Below are 16,762 nucleotides of genomic sequence, written 5' to 3'. Positions count from 1 at the left end.
TCTTCAGAACATCTGGGCCCCACAGCCTGACAGATGGAAAGTAGATGAGCCCTGTCTTCAGTCTGGGGATTGAGCCAGGTGTTCGGGGTTTGATTCAGGAATGTGCTGGTACCACCAAATCCCAGAAGGAATTAGCAGAGGCTTTTGGTGGTGCCTCATGGGCTTTAGTGTCTGATTACTGAGCTTCACTATGATGCAAACCCTTAAGGCAGTATTCAAAGAGGAATCTGGGTCCAGTTCATATGCAGGCTAATAGGAAACTTGAAGCATTTACCTCAACAGTCAAATTGTGTACATCAAAGAACGGATACATCATCATGACTTTGCAAATGATAGGGTAAGAGAAAAAAAACATGTGCAGGCTTTTCTGTATCTCTCTTTTCCCGCAAGAGTGAAAGTTTCACTTCATTTAATATACATTTTTCAACTTTAGTATACACATTATTGCTGTCTCATTCCTTATTGCATGCAGACACACCGGCTTGCATTCTCTATCTCTATCTCTCTCTATCTCTCTCTCTCTCTCTCTCTCACACACACACACACTCACACACAAACACACACACACACACACACAGGCATATGCAATTTCCCCTAAATCCCATCCTAAATTATACTGTAACTCCAAGGGAGCTGTGAAACTGCCAAGTTGATGGGAGGGCAGGAGGGGATTGTGGGTAATTTCATGTCACATCTTCTGCAAAGTGATGTCCTCTTGGACAGATAATGGCCTAAAGAATATAGGGGCAAAAAAAAGAGGCAAAGACACAGCAAAATGGCTGCCTAAAAACACACCAACAGATTTGGTTGGACTCAGATTGTTCTACGAGGAAATTGTCATTTTCCTCAGCTGGGATTTTGAAAAGGTATTTCAGAATTTCTAATTTCCTTTCCCAAAGCATCCATATTTCAAAGCCTTACCTATTAAATGCACCGTTTCTTGCTTTTGCTCTACTGGTGTCTCTGTGTTTGTCCCCATTCTCATCTTTAATCTCATTCAGTGTTAAAGTCCCATCCTCCGGTGATAAATGTAGAAGACACGATACAATGAAATTGAGGGAACAGATCTTTAACTAAATGCGAGACCCCTGTTTCACTTTAAATTAACATCGGAACACTTTTGCTGTTTCAAATGAAAACGACAGAAGTAATCAAGAAGCCCCATCTTCTCATTTTATCCCAACTATTGGCTCATTTAGGGTGTTTTCACACCAGTATTTCATTTAGTTTTGTTGAATCAGTTGCTGGGTTTATTAACCTGTAACTTTTTCGGGTGGTTCAGTTTCTCTTCCCACAGAGAGAACCAGACCAAAGCAAACCAAATTGTGCCCCTACAAACCTCATAGGAATGTTCAGTCTGTTCATTTGAGGGTTTCTGGATATTATTTTATTCAAAATGATCTGAGATGTATATCAAATGATTTTGAGAAGATGTCTTGAAAGTTGCAGAGGGCTTTATGCTTTGTTAAAAAGATGCAACATCATTGTTTAATCATTTGTTTACCACATCCCACAATGCTACCCAAACCTGGCTATGGGGAGCTGTTTGTTTCCAGTATGCAGCGTACACCTAAAAACTGTATTGAATCCAGGTCGAATCACATTCACATCCTAAACGAACCCCTTCAAAGTTAATTTGGAACCATACATTTTCCTAGAAAGAATTGGCAATATCCCAGTCTTTAGATGTGAAACCCAAGTGGAGACCACACAAAAGACCTTGTAGCTGTAAGTACAACAAAGACCATAAAAGGGCGGTATGCCTTTCAGATTTTTATTTACTTAAAGTTGTTAAACAAAAAAAATTTAATTCTTCCTTCTACGTCAGATTTATCCACCAATATGTATAGATGTGTCACATAAAATCCTCATAAATGACACTAATGTTTGTGATTTTAGTGTGACAGAATCTGAAAATGTTAAAGGAATACATCTTCTGCACCTTGAGATGAGCGGGGGAGACTAAGATTGACCATCTCAAATGATTTGTCAGGTCATTAATAATGTTAAAGAGCAATGAAGCTGTCCACAGGAGTTTTGTGATTTCAGATAATATCAGCAGTGTCCACTCCAGCTTTCTTTTCATGTGTTTGCCAGACCACTTTTTCACTTTAATTGGCAGCTAACACTTACAAACCAGCTCCACAGTCAGTCCCTTGCGGATACCTTTGCCTGTGCCTGTGAAGCACCCATCTCTGCCAGTTTCCCTTCCTTCCCTCCATGCTCACCTTCAGCCCCCTTTTGCTCCAAAATCATTTCCCATTCTGGTCATGCCTTCAGCAGTCTCTCTGAAAGCCTTGTCTACCTCCACTCACTCCAGGCTGGCTCAGACACTGGATCAGTTTCTCCACACTTCTCACTGAAAGAACTTCCCACTCTGCCCAGCACGTCTTTAGTTTTGTCAGCTCATTGCCACATGGCACCCTGTCAGTTATCATTTACTCTCTGAGAGTGTAATATTGCAATAAATATTTAGGTCTTTGGCCCAAGAACAGTAAGATTTAATATTTGGGACACTGGCCTGTAAGTAAGGATGAATAAAATGAAGAAAAAAATACAGTACAAGTTTGCAAAGACTTCATCCTTCTTAGTCTGGCAAGGAGGTTTTGACAATATTGAACTGTAAGCTGCACTCTTTAGCACCGTGCAGCTATTTTCCACTGTGCTTTGTGATTGTAGCAACTTTGAATCACAATTGAAGCTGATGCCAGCTGAGTTGGTTTTGTTGGGTGATGCGTCTCCAACATCAGGAAAGGAATGTGTGATCACGGCACCATGCAATTACCTGAGGTGTAAGACGAATGTGAACAGCCGTGCCCCCATAGCAAATAACACCCAAAGATTTGTTTTGGCTCTTGCAACGTGTACATGTTGGGGGAAAAAACTCAGCTGTTCGTGGCAGCTTGTTTAGTGCTGGATTTTTCCAAATTATGTTTTATGACTTTCTCTATTTCTATAGTTCTTTCTTTTTCTCAGTTCTGTAGGAAATGGTAAAGATTTCCAAATTACCGTTAATTACAGCATATGAAAACACTTATGATCATGAATGAAAATTTTTTTATTAAAAAGTAAATAATTTTCATCATGTAGCCATTGTATTGCACACTTAATAGAAATGGATGCCATTTATGATATTTATTAATATTGAGAATCACAACATTAACACTTAATTGAACAATTATTTTGGAACTAGTCACTTGCAGAATTAATAATTAATTTAACCAATCAGTAATCACACTGCTACATGTTAATGAATAATTAAGGAAACAAAACAAACCAACATGAAATCTGATAACTTAAATGGGAATTTTGAGGGGGCCTGATAATAAAAATTCAGAGGATTTTTAACTGGTTGAAAGGCCTTAATTTGTCAAAAGTTCAATTTGAAATATAAAGACAATGCTTTGAAGTGTGTTTATTATGATGTTTTTATTTTTTTCATGATGAGGGTCCAATCACAGAGCGAGGCAGTGGTGAAAAATGTAAAAGTAAATGGAAACAAGGCGATCCATCAGGAAGTATTGGAACTGGACCGGGCATGGAGAAATTTGACAGAGAAAAGAGGCAAAGTCAAATGAGGCAGAGCAACAGGGAGAATGAAACCTACCTAGCTGCTAGGAGCAGAGAATCTAACTGAAGAAATAAGGAGAAATGGAGACAAGAGAGTTTAAATACAGAAGTAGGTGTGGAGAAAAGTAAGGCAGAAAACAGGTGAAAGTAATCAGGAGGAGATAAGGAACAGCTGAGACTTAAAAAATAGATGAATGCAATGAACAGGGACTGGAGGAAAACACATGGAAAGAATATAACAGAATATGTAACAAAATGTACATATAATGAAATCATAACAAAATTTACTAACTAAACCACAAAAGTTTAAACTTAAATGGGAACAACTAGAAGATATAAAAGGAAAAATCAAAAACCCCAAAACACAAACACCAAAGGATAACAAGCATTAGGACAATCTAGGAAACTTAACAGCAAAGAACTTGTCAAAAATACAAACTCAATATGAAAATCAAAATCCAGACACCTAGATGACAACCGTGACACGTTTGGATTATGAGTGTAGAGCCTGATGGGCAGTACTTTAAACATACACATTGATTAGACCACGTTTGTCTTTTTTATAATGAAATTATTTCAATTAATTCAGTATATTGTCTATATGAAGCTGTTGCTTTTAGCTATATTGTGCATTTTATTTCCTTTTAAATTTGTAAATGTTGTGTGCTTGCTTGTTTTACCAGATGTCAAAGACAAATTTCAAAAGGCGAAGGACAATAAAGTTATCTTAACTTAAAGCCCTAGTGTGTAAGATTTACATCCATCTAGTAGTGTGCTAAATTAATTAAAAATGACCTCGTCGTTAAATGCATAACAACTACTACAGAAGCCAAGGAGTGTAATAAATGTGCCAATATCAACAAGTTAGTCTTACATGTATCTGGTACCAAGCTACTGCTAATAGCTATGGTGATTGTGTAAAAATGTTTTTTGGTGACCTGCAGACTCAGAGATCACGTGATGAAGTGAGAGGGTGATGAAGACGAACAAACTAGCCGTCTCTGCCGGGAGGTCAGAGTAGTTCCCGGACTAAACTTCCCATGTTTCTAACATAACGGCAAAATAAACCTCACTGTTATGTTGCATTAACTTACGTGTCCAGCAGAAAGCCTGCAACCTCCACATCCATTTGAAGCCTCGCTACCTCATGAATGGTCTCTGCCTGGTAATGATAGCTGCACCAATATAAACTCTCATTTTCTGCCGGTTATTACTTCTTTTTCTTTTCTTGGTTACTTTATCTTCCCTCTCGCTGGGCAAAGAGTCATATACAAGTAAAACGTATATGGCTAACAAGTTTCTCCCTTTATGGCCACTGTTGGCTGTAAAAATGGTGACAACGTGGCGTCTTCCACTGGGTGCACCGCCACCTATGTATTTCTAAACAACTCATTCTAAGCTATGAGAACATTTTCGTTTTTGATGCGATTGTGTTATTAGACGATATGTATTTATTACAGAAATTCTTGATTATTGCTATTACAAAAAAGCCAACTTCGTTACACAAGGTCTCTTTAAATACCTGTCTTAAATCTGTGGTGGAAAATTTGTAAAAGTGAAGAATTTCAAAAAAGGAAGCTTAGGTCTTTCAGCATCTAACCAGAACTGAAATAATCATTGATCAAGGCAAGAGGGTGCTTACATTTGGTTTAATCATCTGTTTTATTTATTGGAAGCAGCTGTGGTTTCTGGTTCGGGTTCTGCCAGGTCTCACATATCTGTCTCTCGGCTGGAGGGATTGTCAGCCTCAGCTCTATCAGCTGTTCAGGCTGGCCAGGGAAGTCAGTCTGGGACTGGAAGGCTGTCGGCTCTATGACACAGTCTGGACATGTCTCTTTAGAATTTGGGATTGAACTGTTAACATTACTGAAGAGTAACCTTTCCAGAAATGAAAAGTTTTCAAGAAGTATGAAATAAAATGATTTAAAAAAAAAGCAATTCATTTAGCAGTAGAATAATAAAAAAGAAGTTGATTAGGTTTGTATCTGATCAAACACTCCAGTTAGAGTTGGTTCTGTGTCTTTTTTAGTCTGACTTCATACTCAGAGATCAGCTTAGAGGAAGCTGCCCATCAGGGGCTAATCAGCCTAGGAAATTTCAGAAAGTGTGTCAGAGTTAAGAAATAAAAATTCTACACTTTTTTTAAACTCTATTATTCAGATTTCAGTATGAGAAACAGTTCCAAAACATCTGAGAACATCCTTCTGGCTGAATGCAGAGGTCTATTTCAAGGCATGCAAGTCTGCATTCATTTTAACACTGCAACACTATGACTGATCATAAAGTAGTAACTGGTCACTTTAAAAGCTTATTGAGCACTAAACTAGCAGAACGAGATCATTCACTTTGAGTAATATGCTTGACATGTTTTTCCAGGTATCTCAACAAATTATTCATCTAAACAGCTTGAGGGTCACGAGCATTACATGTTCTAAAAGTCTCATGCTAACAATCTGTCTTGTTCAGAAGCGGGAAAGCGTGTTCATCTGTCCATTTGCATGGACAAAGTCAGATTTCTGATGGTCGTTAATGCTACAATTGCTTCAGCAAGACGTCAAGTAAAATCTTAGATAATTTCAGTCTTTTACGGTACGGCATGACAGCAAACATATTCAACCACACTGATATTCCTTCTTAGCTTGAACCTTTACTTATCTGTTATTTTTTCCTGGTCTGTCTGAGTGGCTCCAGCAATTATTGATTTCTGGGCATCGATGCTCTTTTTGCAAGTGTGTCAGATTATATCATTTAATATGCCAATGATTGTTGTTTTGATGCCGTTTGTTGTTAGAAGGGCATGTTATGGTAGGGCTGAATGATAATTCAATAACAATATTTATCGATCGGTAGACGTATATCGATAGGAAAAAAAGGGTCAATAAAAAGTTTAATATGACAGTTTTCCTTCCTTTTACATTCTAGCCTATCATGTACGTTAATATCACAGTGGTTACATCCAGGAATGCTCCACCCCCATGCTCCGCCCTCTTCAAAGAGTTGAGAAAGCAAGCATACGTTTTCATTTTTTAAATCCTTGCAGTTTCGGTAAAACGTTGGTTGAATAAAGGGTTGAGTTTGAATTCAGTGTTTGTGTGTTCTGTATCTAAAAATAAATCACTAAGCAACAGCATAAAATGGTCAGGGCAGCACTTGATTGATAATTATGGATATCGATCAATATGATTTATATTTTGTCCATATACTTTTTGTGCTATATCGTCCGGCACTTTGTTATAGTGACCTTAAAGTACCAGCTGAGACACACTTTGTAAACAAATATTAAAGCATTTTACTTTCTTGACATTACCAATATGTTTTTGTAAAGAAAAACTTTCAAGCTTTCTTCCAAGTCTGAGGAAGATGAAACTTACAAAACCTGGTTTCCAGATGTTCTCTGGTTTTTAGGGGTGCAATTTTGCAAAAAAAAAAAAAAAAAAAAAAAAAAAAAAACATCTATTGTGTCCTTTTTCTTTACTAGAAAAAGGATAGTTTGTCTTACCTATGGTCATGGAATTTGGGTCATAAAGAATCAGATCCCACATACCAGCAGATGGAATGAGCTTCCTCTGTGGGGTGGCAGGACGCTCCTTTAGAAATGGGGTGCATCACGCAATCATTCGGGTCCCTCAATAGTGTAAAACGTTCAGAAACAGTTTTCAATGTTTTTTTTACTTGAATACAATCTTTTTTTCAGCCCTCAAGCTTTCTAACAGAACTTTGAAAGATTTTAAATAACTTGAAAGCATTTCAGGTATAGTTTTGCATAAACTCAGCTACAGTTTGTTGAATATTGACAATATGACATTATGTTGTTCATTTAAATTTCAGTATTCCTGATGGTATCACTACTTAAAGTCTAAATAAATGAAATCTTACAAATTCTGCTGCTGCAGATGAGTTAAGACTAAAGATTTTACATTTGGTGTATTTTAACTGTGTGGGCATGAAGGACAGCTCACAAATGGCCCTTAGGTCTTCTGTTAAACTCACGTTTAAACATGGGTGTAGTACATACATCCTACACATTTTTTAGAAGCAATTTATTACCTCAGAAGTACAAAAAAATCAAGTAGCACTCAATCCTGACAACTATGCCTTTGCTGATGAATTTGAATTCGGGGCAGATCATCTTTTACTGTGAAGATGAAGTCCAGGTTTTATTTTAAATGTCTGAATGTATAACAACAGAATAGACTCCAGGCTGTGCTCCATGCAATCAGGACTCTCCTGAACTTCGCTCCCACCGTCATTAACAGCAACCTCAGTTGTTTGTTTTGTGTGATGAATTTGCTACTTCAGCACTCATACTGTTCTGATGTAACCCTCTCATCACCCTGCATGTCACCACCTGTCAGTGCCAAATATATTGGTTTCCCTCTTCAATAACAGATTTTAACAACATATAGGGGCAATTTGTGAAGAAAATAGTCAACTCAGGTTAAAGTAAGAAAACATATTATAAATTACTGAAATACTCATGTCACAATGAGTTGAATGAATTCAATTATGTCAGTGCTTATGTCAAATTCCCTTCTATTATCTGTGAAAACCTCAAATTGACAATTCAAAGGGAGTAAACATCAGCTCCAAGGCCACGTACTGCTGACTGTAATGAACTCTTAGCCTAAGTTTCATCAGCCTTGTGACAGTCATTTCACAGTCCTGTGCAGAAAACATCCTGCAGGCAAGATAGAAAGGTGAATATGTTTACCATATTAATGGAAGTTATTCAATTTTTAAGAGAACACCAGAGCTGCTAGCATGGTATCCCTAATCAAATTTGAGGCACAACAACAATATCATCAGTATGGAATAGATTTAAAAAAAAAAAGACATGATTTAAATTAATTTACACAATCCCTTATCATAGTTGCAGGGAAAGATCATATTCATGAACAATGCATTTGTAAATACTTTTCGCCTAGTTAAAGTTATTTTAAAGCACTCTTGTGTATAAATCTCCTGAAATACAGTACTTAATGAGAGCTGCTACATTATTAAGTTCAAGTCGCCTGCAGCTGCATCTCAAATGTTATTCTTTTAATTTAAAACACTGTTGTGAATGCTTTAAAATATGCCAAACCTGTTGCTAAAAATGTAAATATTAGATGCGTGACCTAGTTATGCTTTTTATTTGCACTTATTATACCATTTATTTAGTCATATGTCCAGTCTGAGTGCTCACAAGTTTAGAAATTAGTTGGTTTATCTTCATAATTATGTTACATGACATCAGAAAGAGAATATTTTTGTTTTTTTGCCCACATGTCTGTGTGAAACACATAACTTCAGAATGGGTAAACTGTGCTGTGACAAGAATCCTAAAATGAATAATCAACATTCAAGAAGTGCAGGCTCAGAGATGCATGGAATCATCTGTTTGAAAAGATAAAGAACGTGCAAAGATAAAAGAAGCGCGAGCAAAGCCGTGCACTATAGATCAGATCAAAGAACAGCGACAACAGTCAGAAACATTTAACAAAGCAATTCAAAGACGGATTTAGGAAGTGGTTGAGAAGATCTGGAAATGAGATCCAAAAGTGTTTCAGCCATGAATGTGAGACTGATTTTATCTGTTTGATGGGTGAACTGGTAGACCATCCAGAATTTCAGCATCTGCGGTTTGAGTTCAGCGGTCAAGGTGGAGAAAAAAAAGATGGTTGGCTTGGAGAGGCAGGAAGAGAAAGAGCAAATGAGGCACTAAAGAATATGAGAAGACAGGAATTTTAGTCAGATTTTAGTGGTTCAATCAAACTGTGGTTACTCAAAACAACACATGAATAAAAAACATTACTGTCATAGTTCAGAATGTAAATGTACTGCACGTGTTTGTGGACTTTTTCCCCAAGTTACAGCTGAGGGCAACAGAGTGTTGCTTTTCCACCTGTATGCAATGACCTAATCCACCTCTGAGCATATTAGGAGCTATCTGATAACCACTTGATGTCTGATGAGTATGCTTAACACCTTAATCCTTGCCTCAATCCTCTTTGAGCATTTTTAATGTTATCCTCTTCTCTGCATTTTCAGGAGCAAAACATCTGAGGAAAAGACTTGCCTGATCGTGCCTCAGATTCCTCAAGCGATCTTTCCATCAGAGGCCTCAGATCCAAGAAGCTTACCTTTCCAAGCCATACTCAGATTCTCCATAGAACCTTTCCTCCAGCTCTTTCGCCTCTTTGTCCTCTGCCTCCCTGCTCGCCCACTTACATGCATTTCCAAAACACTTGCCTCCCTGAAAAGCATGAAGTCCGACCATTGATAGTGACATTTATCAACATCTGGCTACAACATTCAGTGTCAAAGCAAAAGCGAAATGCTGCAAAAGCGTCAGCAGAGCAGTATAGAATATCATCTAAAATATATATTTTAGATTGACCGACATGTAAGCGTTGCTCTATTTTTAATACAGTGTTTCTGTATTACTGGGGATAATGTGACTCATTATACCCACTACAGCCACAATAATTTATTACTGATAGGAAAAAAAGGATGGTTTAAACGCATGGTTATTGGACAGACTTGTCAGAAGTCTTGACTTGTCCTAAGGAGACAATGTAGTGAGAAACTTTAAACAAGCTACTGTTAAGGGTCCCAGGATTGGTACCACAGTAACAAAATGATAACCCTGCAAAGCACAGAAAAAAAAGAGTGGCAGCAATAAACACATGATGTGCACCGGTTGTCTTCTAAACTGTCACGTTCTGTTGTGGTTTAGGTTATTTTTTTCAGTTAGCCAACTTTTCTGTCTTAGGGTTTATTTCTGTTTTTGTATTGTTTTGGATTTATGCTTAGTCTGTTTTTAGTTATCTGGTCTTTGTTATTATTTTATGTCAGCTCGTGTTCGTTAGTCTTTGTCTTGCTTTCTATCCTAGCTTTATTCTTTATCAGTCTGTATGTTCCCTTAATTGCTATCATCTGTTTTGGTTAATTGGTCCCACCCTGCTCACCTGTTCCGTCCTCCTATTTAAGCCTACCTTAGTTGTTTGTCTGTTGCCAGAACGTCTTGTTTTTTTTTCCTCATCTGCAAGCTACTCGGTAAGAGCACTTCACCCTTGTCTGTTTTAGTTTAACCTGCCTGTCTGCCAGTTTTTGCCCGTACAGTTTTCTGCCCGCCTGGTTTTGAGTTTTGATTTTGTCCCAGTTTGCTTCTGTTCCTTGCCTGTAGTCTACCTTTTTGCCTCCTGAATTTTGTTAATATACCCCTTTTTTTTAAGCATCAGCTTTGTGTCCGGCTAACATTTGGGTTCCTCCATAACAAATCATTACATAAACTGCATCTGGTGTCAGAGCGCAGAGCTTCGCCTGAAGCAACCTGACATCCCACCCATCCACAAAAGAGGACAGGTGCTGCTGGCAATTACTAGGCTATTAGGACAGTAAGAAAATTATTGCAATTTTGCTAAACAGAAAAGAGAGGCCACACAATTATTTTTGGATGCACAATACACTTCCCCAGTACGGCCAGGTTGGGGTTGTCATTTCAAAGGGAGGTTGAGTATCAGCTCTACCTATCCATCTTACGGTATAGTCTGTCCATTCGTCATATACAAATCAAAGCTTTCCTCTTAGTAGAGGAGGTGTTCCAGTAGTGTTATAGGATTATTTGGGAGGAAATTCTCACTCCATAACCTGTCAGAGTTGCTTACTTGTTAACCTGTCCGATGTATGGATTTTTATTTGCTGTGGTCTGTAATAACAATACAGGAATAAGGCAAGGGCTCTATCCAAATACCCTTAAAAATAGCTTCTAGCTCCGGTTCCTAGCTCCTGTTCCTTGACCTTTCATAGGGTCAACAGTAGGAACTCTATTGTGGGGAGGAAAGGGCCTTCAGACTGCTGTGCCAAATTCGGAAAAAGCCTTTAACTCAACCTGATTACTTGTTGGAAACGCACATGGAAGATGTGAGTCAAAACTGGGCCTGTAACCTTCCAAAGATTAACTACAAAGCGTGCACTCTATTCTCTTGACATTTTCGTTGATTTCCATGAGGGGGGCTGAGCTGATACGTCATGTCACACAAAGTATTGCGGGATACCTTCAAGTTTCTTAGTGCCGGTAGGGGATGGGACATTTTATACTTACAAGGAAAGAACCATAAACCTGAATAAAACTTAGTCAAAAAATGATATATCTTTCCAGAAACAATGTGGGCTTTCTCACACATTTGCTTAATATTAAATCCAAATATTAGGAAAATTTTAAAATGATTCTAATTTTCCTAGCCAAAAAAGTGACCACACAATTATTTTAAATGTACTACACTATGACAAATTTGTACTGTTACATACAGTACCCACATATGAGTTTGTGGGAAAATAAATTATTAAAATTAAGAATAAATGCAACAAGGTAACACCTAAAATGATTTATTGCTTTGTATCCACAATCCAAAAATATCTTAAGTTTAATAAAAAATAGGAAATAAGAAATTTGTCTGTTTTTAATTACTTCTTGATATGTTCCAGGCCTGAAATTCACACAGTTTTTAAGTTAATAAATGGACACTAAGCTCACAATAAAAACCTTATTTTTTTGTGATACTAGGATCTAAAGTAAAACCTGTATCAGCCAGACTGTTTCTCCATTTCCATGTCCAGAATTGTTTTGCAGAATATAATGCTGTGGGACCAGTACTTGTGTTTTTATGGAGGCAACAATCTCGGTTGTAATCTTTAAACACTGATTGCAAAGTGTCCTTACAGTTCACTAACAGCTCTTCACTTGCTACTATTTCCTCTGTCAAAGACTCGAGGCTGATGGAATACATTTTTGATGTAATATCACAGAACAGGGAAACCCAAGTCCAGTTTTTAAGAGCCACTATCCTGCAACTTTGAGATTTATCCATTCTCCAACACACATGAATCAAATGAATGGCTTATTACCAGCCCTCTGCAGAACAGAATGACATTGTGAGGAGAGAATTCAGCCACTTGATTCAGGTGTGTTGGAGAAGGCATGCATCTAAAAGTTGTAGGATAGCAGCTCTGGACCTAGTCACCCCTCTGTAATGTTTTATTTTCTTATGTTCTGTTCATGTACAGCACTTTGAATTGTCTTCTTACTGAAATATGCTATACAAATAAACTTGCTTTGCCTTACCCCTGATCTAAAGTGATTCAGCACTTGGTCAGATCTGCTCCCAACTACCAGTAATTAGCTTCAGGAACTGTTCCTTTATACTAATATAGAGGAAGCATGACTGGGTTAATAAATACAAGTTTTTTAGTTCAATAACTGCGCTTATGTGGTACAAACCAAAGCATTAAGTTTTTTTTTTTTCTTTTTTTAAATGAATAATTTCCTCAACTAGAATATTTAATTTATTACTTATAGACTAGAATGTCTCAGTTGCCATCTTTCCTGCATTGGAAAAACAAAAAATAAAAAATAAATACATACTGATCAATTAGCAAATGAGCACAGACCTATAATTCAAACATGCTACATTTGCTTTCCAGTGGCTACACACTTTTTTTGGTCATCTTAATTGTGACCTGTGTTTTTTTTATTAAAAGCAGTTAGGCTTGAAAAATGAAAAAAGTAAAGCTATTAGGAAAAATAAATTTCAACAAACAAACTGCAAAAAAGCACACCTAATGAAGGTTTGGGTTTTAGTATTTTTACTTGTAAACTATAAAAACCTTTCTTGTTCTGCATTGTAGGCCTTTTTTTTTAGGTTTTCCTTCAGTTGCAGACAACTAGACATGCTTTCTTCTGCTTATTTATGTTAACTTAAACCCCATTTTTTACATGTTTAGGGGATTGAGGATTTGCCACACATGGAACACACATATTAGGGGCAATTTTTTTAAAAAAACTGAAGTGGAAGCACAGAGCTCAGGAAAAAGTGGGAAACAATCAGAATCTAAAACCAATAAAAGCCAAAACAAAGTTCGATGCAGTTAAGAACTTTATTTTCCGCCTAAACTAATGACTTTAATCCAGAAACAAAACAAATCTCACCTGCAAAAACATCCTTTAATTTATAAAAGTATTTCTCCCAAACCTTTACATTATGACTTCCTGGAACAGTGAACTATTTATGGTACGTTAGCACTGTTTTACTAGAGGTGAGCCAATCATTTGATATGCACGTGTGGAGGAGGTTCGAGCTTGATTCATCTCTAAACAGGAATAAATGGAATTTGATTTGATTACTGAGGTGGAGATTTATTGCAGATAAAATGTTTTTTTTTTTTTTTAAAACAGTTTACTGAGAGGGAAACATGTTGGTTTTTGGCTGCTATTTACACACTGGCAAAATATCTCCTTTTACCAAATCAAACTCACTGTAATTTTGTTCCACAAATATTAATCTTTGTAGTTTTAGATTTTGTTCATATTTCACCTTTTTCCGTTTTGACACTTGAAAGTTTCTTTTCTGCAAGCAGTATGAAACTTTTTAATAATTTTTCTCCGACATCTGACAGCAAGGGGTTTTTCCTGCTCTCAGCTCTCTCCATCAAGTAGCTTTTCATACTGGATGACATTAAAATACATCACTTGGTTATAAGACAGGGATATCTTTCTGTTCCATATTAATATTGTTTTTAATTAAACAGGCTAGACAGAGAAAGAAATGCCTTTCACGCTGCCGACGTGCGAATACAGATGTGATTTGCAAGCAAATACGGCCTGCTTTATTGAATCTCTTTGACAGATGAGCATCAGTGTTCCGGTAAACTTGGGCAGTTATTGCACTTCCTGGATAATGTTCCTATTCTCTCTTATTTTATGACCCATTCTACCTGTCTCGTTGTGTTACCAGACCTCCCAGGGTGAGATGACCAAGCCCTGTTTGATTGCATCAGGTTTTATATCTGTGGGGTGCTTGTTTTCCTCAACAGAACACAATAGGTGGGAGAAGTAGGACATCGAGAGTGTCGAGAAAGAAACCATCTGTGCCATTAGTTACACACACATCAGCAGACATTTCCCAGAATGTCTGCTGTACCTCACACTGGATAAATACACAGAGAGAGAAATTCCCAAATCCCTCTATTAAATTAGGTGTGTGAGGGACAAAAGGGAGGGGGGTAAAAGACACAACAGGCTCTAGAACCAATGTTGTGTTAATTAAAAAACACATTACCGGTGATGGATCCTGTTCGGTCTTTGTAACAGAGCAGCTGGTGACTTATGGAGTATCATCATGCTGTCTGATGGCTTTTCACAGAAAAAAGAACCTGTAATGCAACATGTCATAATCCTTCTACAATACATCTGGCACACTCAGTAGGTGTGTTATTTTGTTGGTAACACAGGTGTAAATATACGGTCTTGTTTCCTCTCGTCTCCCAGAGAAATAACGCAAGTCTGACACATTTAATTACTCCCACACCTGAGGCTATTCGTATTAGCACAATGAGGGTAGCACAACAAAAGGTGCTGAAGGTCAAGCTTTGTCACAGAAGAGACTTTGCGGGAAGAAAGAATCAACAATTTAGACAAAGATTAGTTCCGTGATCTTGCATGAAGATTGACAATTTTTATAAGGATATATTGCAGGAAACTGGAATAAAAATTACAAACCTAATAATGGGATTTCATAGCCATAAATTCCCTATAATTTGGTTGGAGGAATTCAGCAGCTGGTGAACCTGATAGGAATAAAATGGAGCCTTTTAGTGAACTCGTGTAATACTTAAAAAAAAAAAAAAAACTATAGCAGAAACCTAAATTAAGATATTCTGGTTCTGATATAGTACATTAAAAGACACACCAAATATGAAATAAAATAAGTGAATACTGAATGAAACAATGCCTATGAATGCAGTACAGGTATCAGTTAATGTGAAGAAACAACTTGCAAGTCCTTACTCAAGAAATATTTCACTCTACATCCTTATTTTTTTGCCTTGCAACTTAATTTTATTAATATTTTTAATTTGCTGTATATGTTGCATGTTGTGCACCACAACAAAGTCACATCAAATTCCTTTTATGTAAAAATACATGATCAACAAGCTAAACTCTGATTATGATTCATTGCAGACTTTGTCCTTCCTTCACACTCCAAGAAACCCGTTGTTGCTCCTATCGCGTTACAGCAGTTTTTGGACACATGGCAAGTCCCAATGGGGTCTCTTCATAGGATAATTATATACAAGAAGGAAACAATAGCACTCTTCTTTTTTTTTATTGCAATGTGTGTATGGTTACCTAAGTGTCTGAACCTGAAACAAATTCTATTTATTTTTATGTCTGCAGAATTTGTTATTTGATGAAACTAATTTCAAATAATAATAAAAAAAAACTAATAAATAATTATTATTATTTTGAACATGCTAAAATATGACTATTGTTAAATAGTATGTTTGTTCATGGTAATTCAATTGATTTAAAACTACAAGCTTTTGTAGTTTATTTGGCTCAATTGGGACAATTTTTTGTATTTTCTCTGTACAGAAGTGAGCAAATTAGTTGCAGGCCCTGATGAAGTGAGGTCCAGATGTGTTGTTTAACATGTTTAGTCAAACCAAAGTTTCTAAGCATGTCACACAGTTCTTTTGCACCTCTGTCTTCAGGGTTGTCAGCATGAAAGTTCAACACATATCAATAATATAATCAACACATATCACAGATAGGAGGTCATTAAAATAATTTAAAAAGTTTGATTTGGACTTAGGAGGCCTGTAAACATTTAGAAACATAGTTTGTGCCAGGTTCTTTACCTGGAGAGTCAAATATATAAAAAAAAAAAGAGTCAAATTTTCCCAGAAACACCTTTTTACTCTTTAGTGAATCACTAAACAAAGTGGCCACTCCTCCACCTTTCCTTTGCTGTCTGCTCTCACAAAGAAAATTGTAGTTTGAAGGCATTGGCATCAGAATTGCCGTTTGTTATCCTTTTAGCTTTGTTATTTCTGCCACGTACCATCAAAGATATTTTACAGCTATCGCTCCCAATAGGGGCCTAAGCTGATTCTGGAAACTTTCACGTCTGATAGAGTTGCTGCTACAGGGCCCGGCGTGTATCACAGAGAAGTCATCTGAACGGGTCTAGCTCAGTCGGAACTTTGAAGATACAGCAATCTCTCTGGCCCCATTCACTTCAATCACATGGAACTGCTATGACTTTATCCAGTCCAATTTTCCAGAGGATCAGATGCCAAATCACATCCAGTGGGTCTTAGGCTTTAGTCCTCAAGGCGGCCATCCCGGGTTCGACTCCCCACCCATGAA

This window comes from Fundulus heteroclitus, chromosome 15 (assembly GCF_011125445.2).
Source record: "Fundulus heteroclitus isolate FHET01 chromosome 15, MU-UCD_Fhet_4.1, whole genome shotgun sequence".
NCBI lineage: Eukaryota > Metazoa > Chordata > Actinopteri > Cyprinodontiformes > Fundulidae > Fundulus > Fundulus heteroclitus.
The sequence above is the reverse complement of the archived record's forward strand: the minus strand, read 5'-3'. Positions refer to the sequence as shown.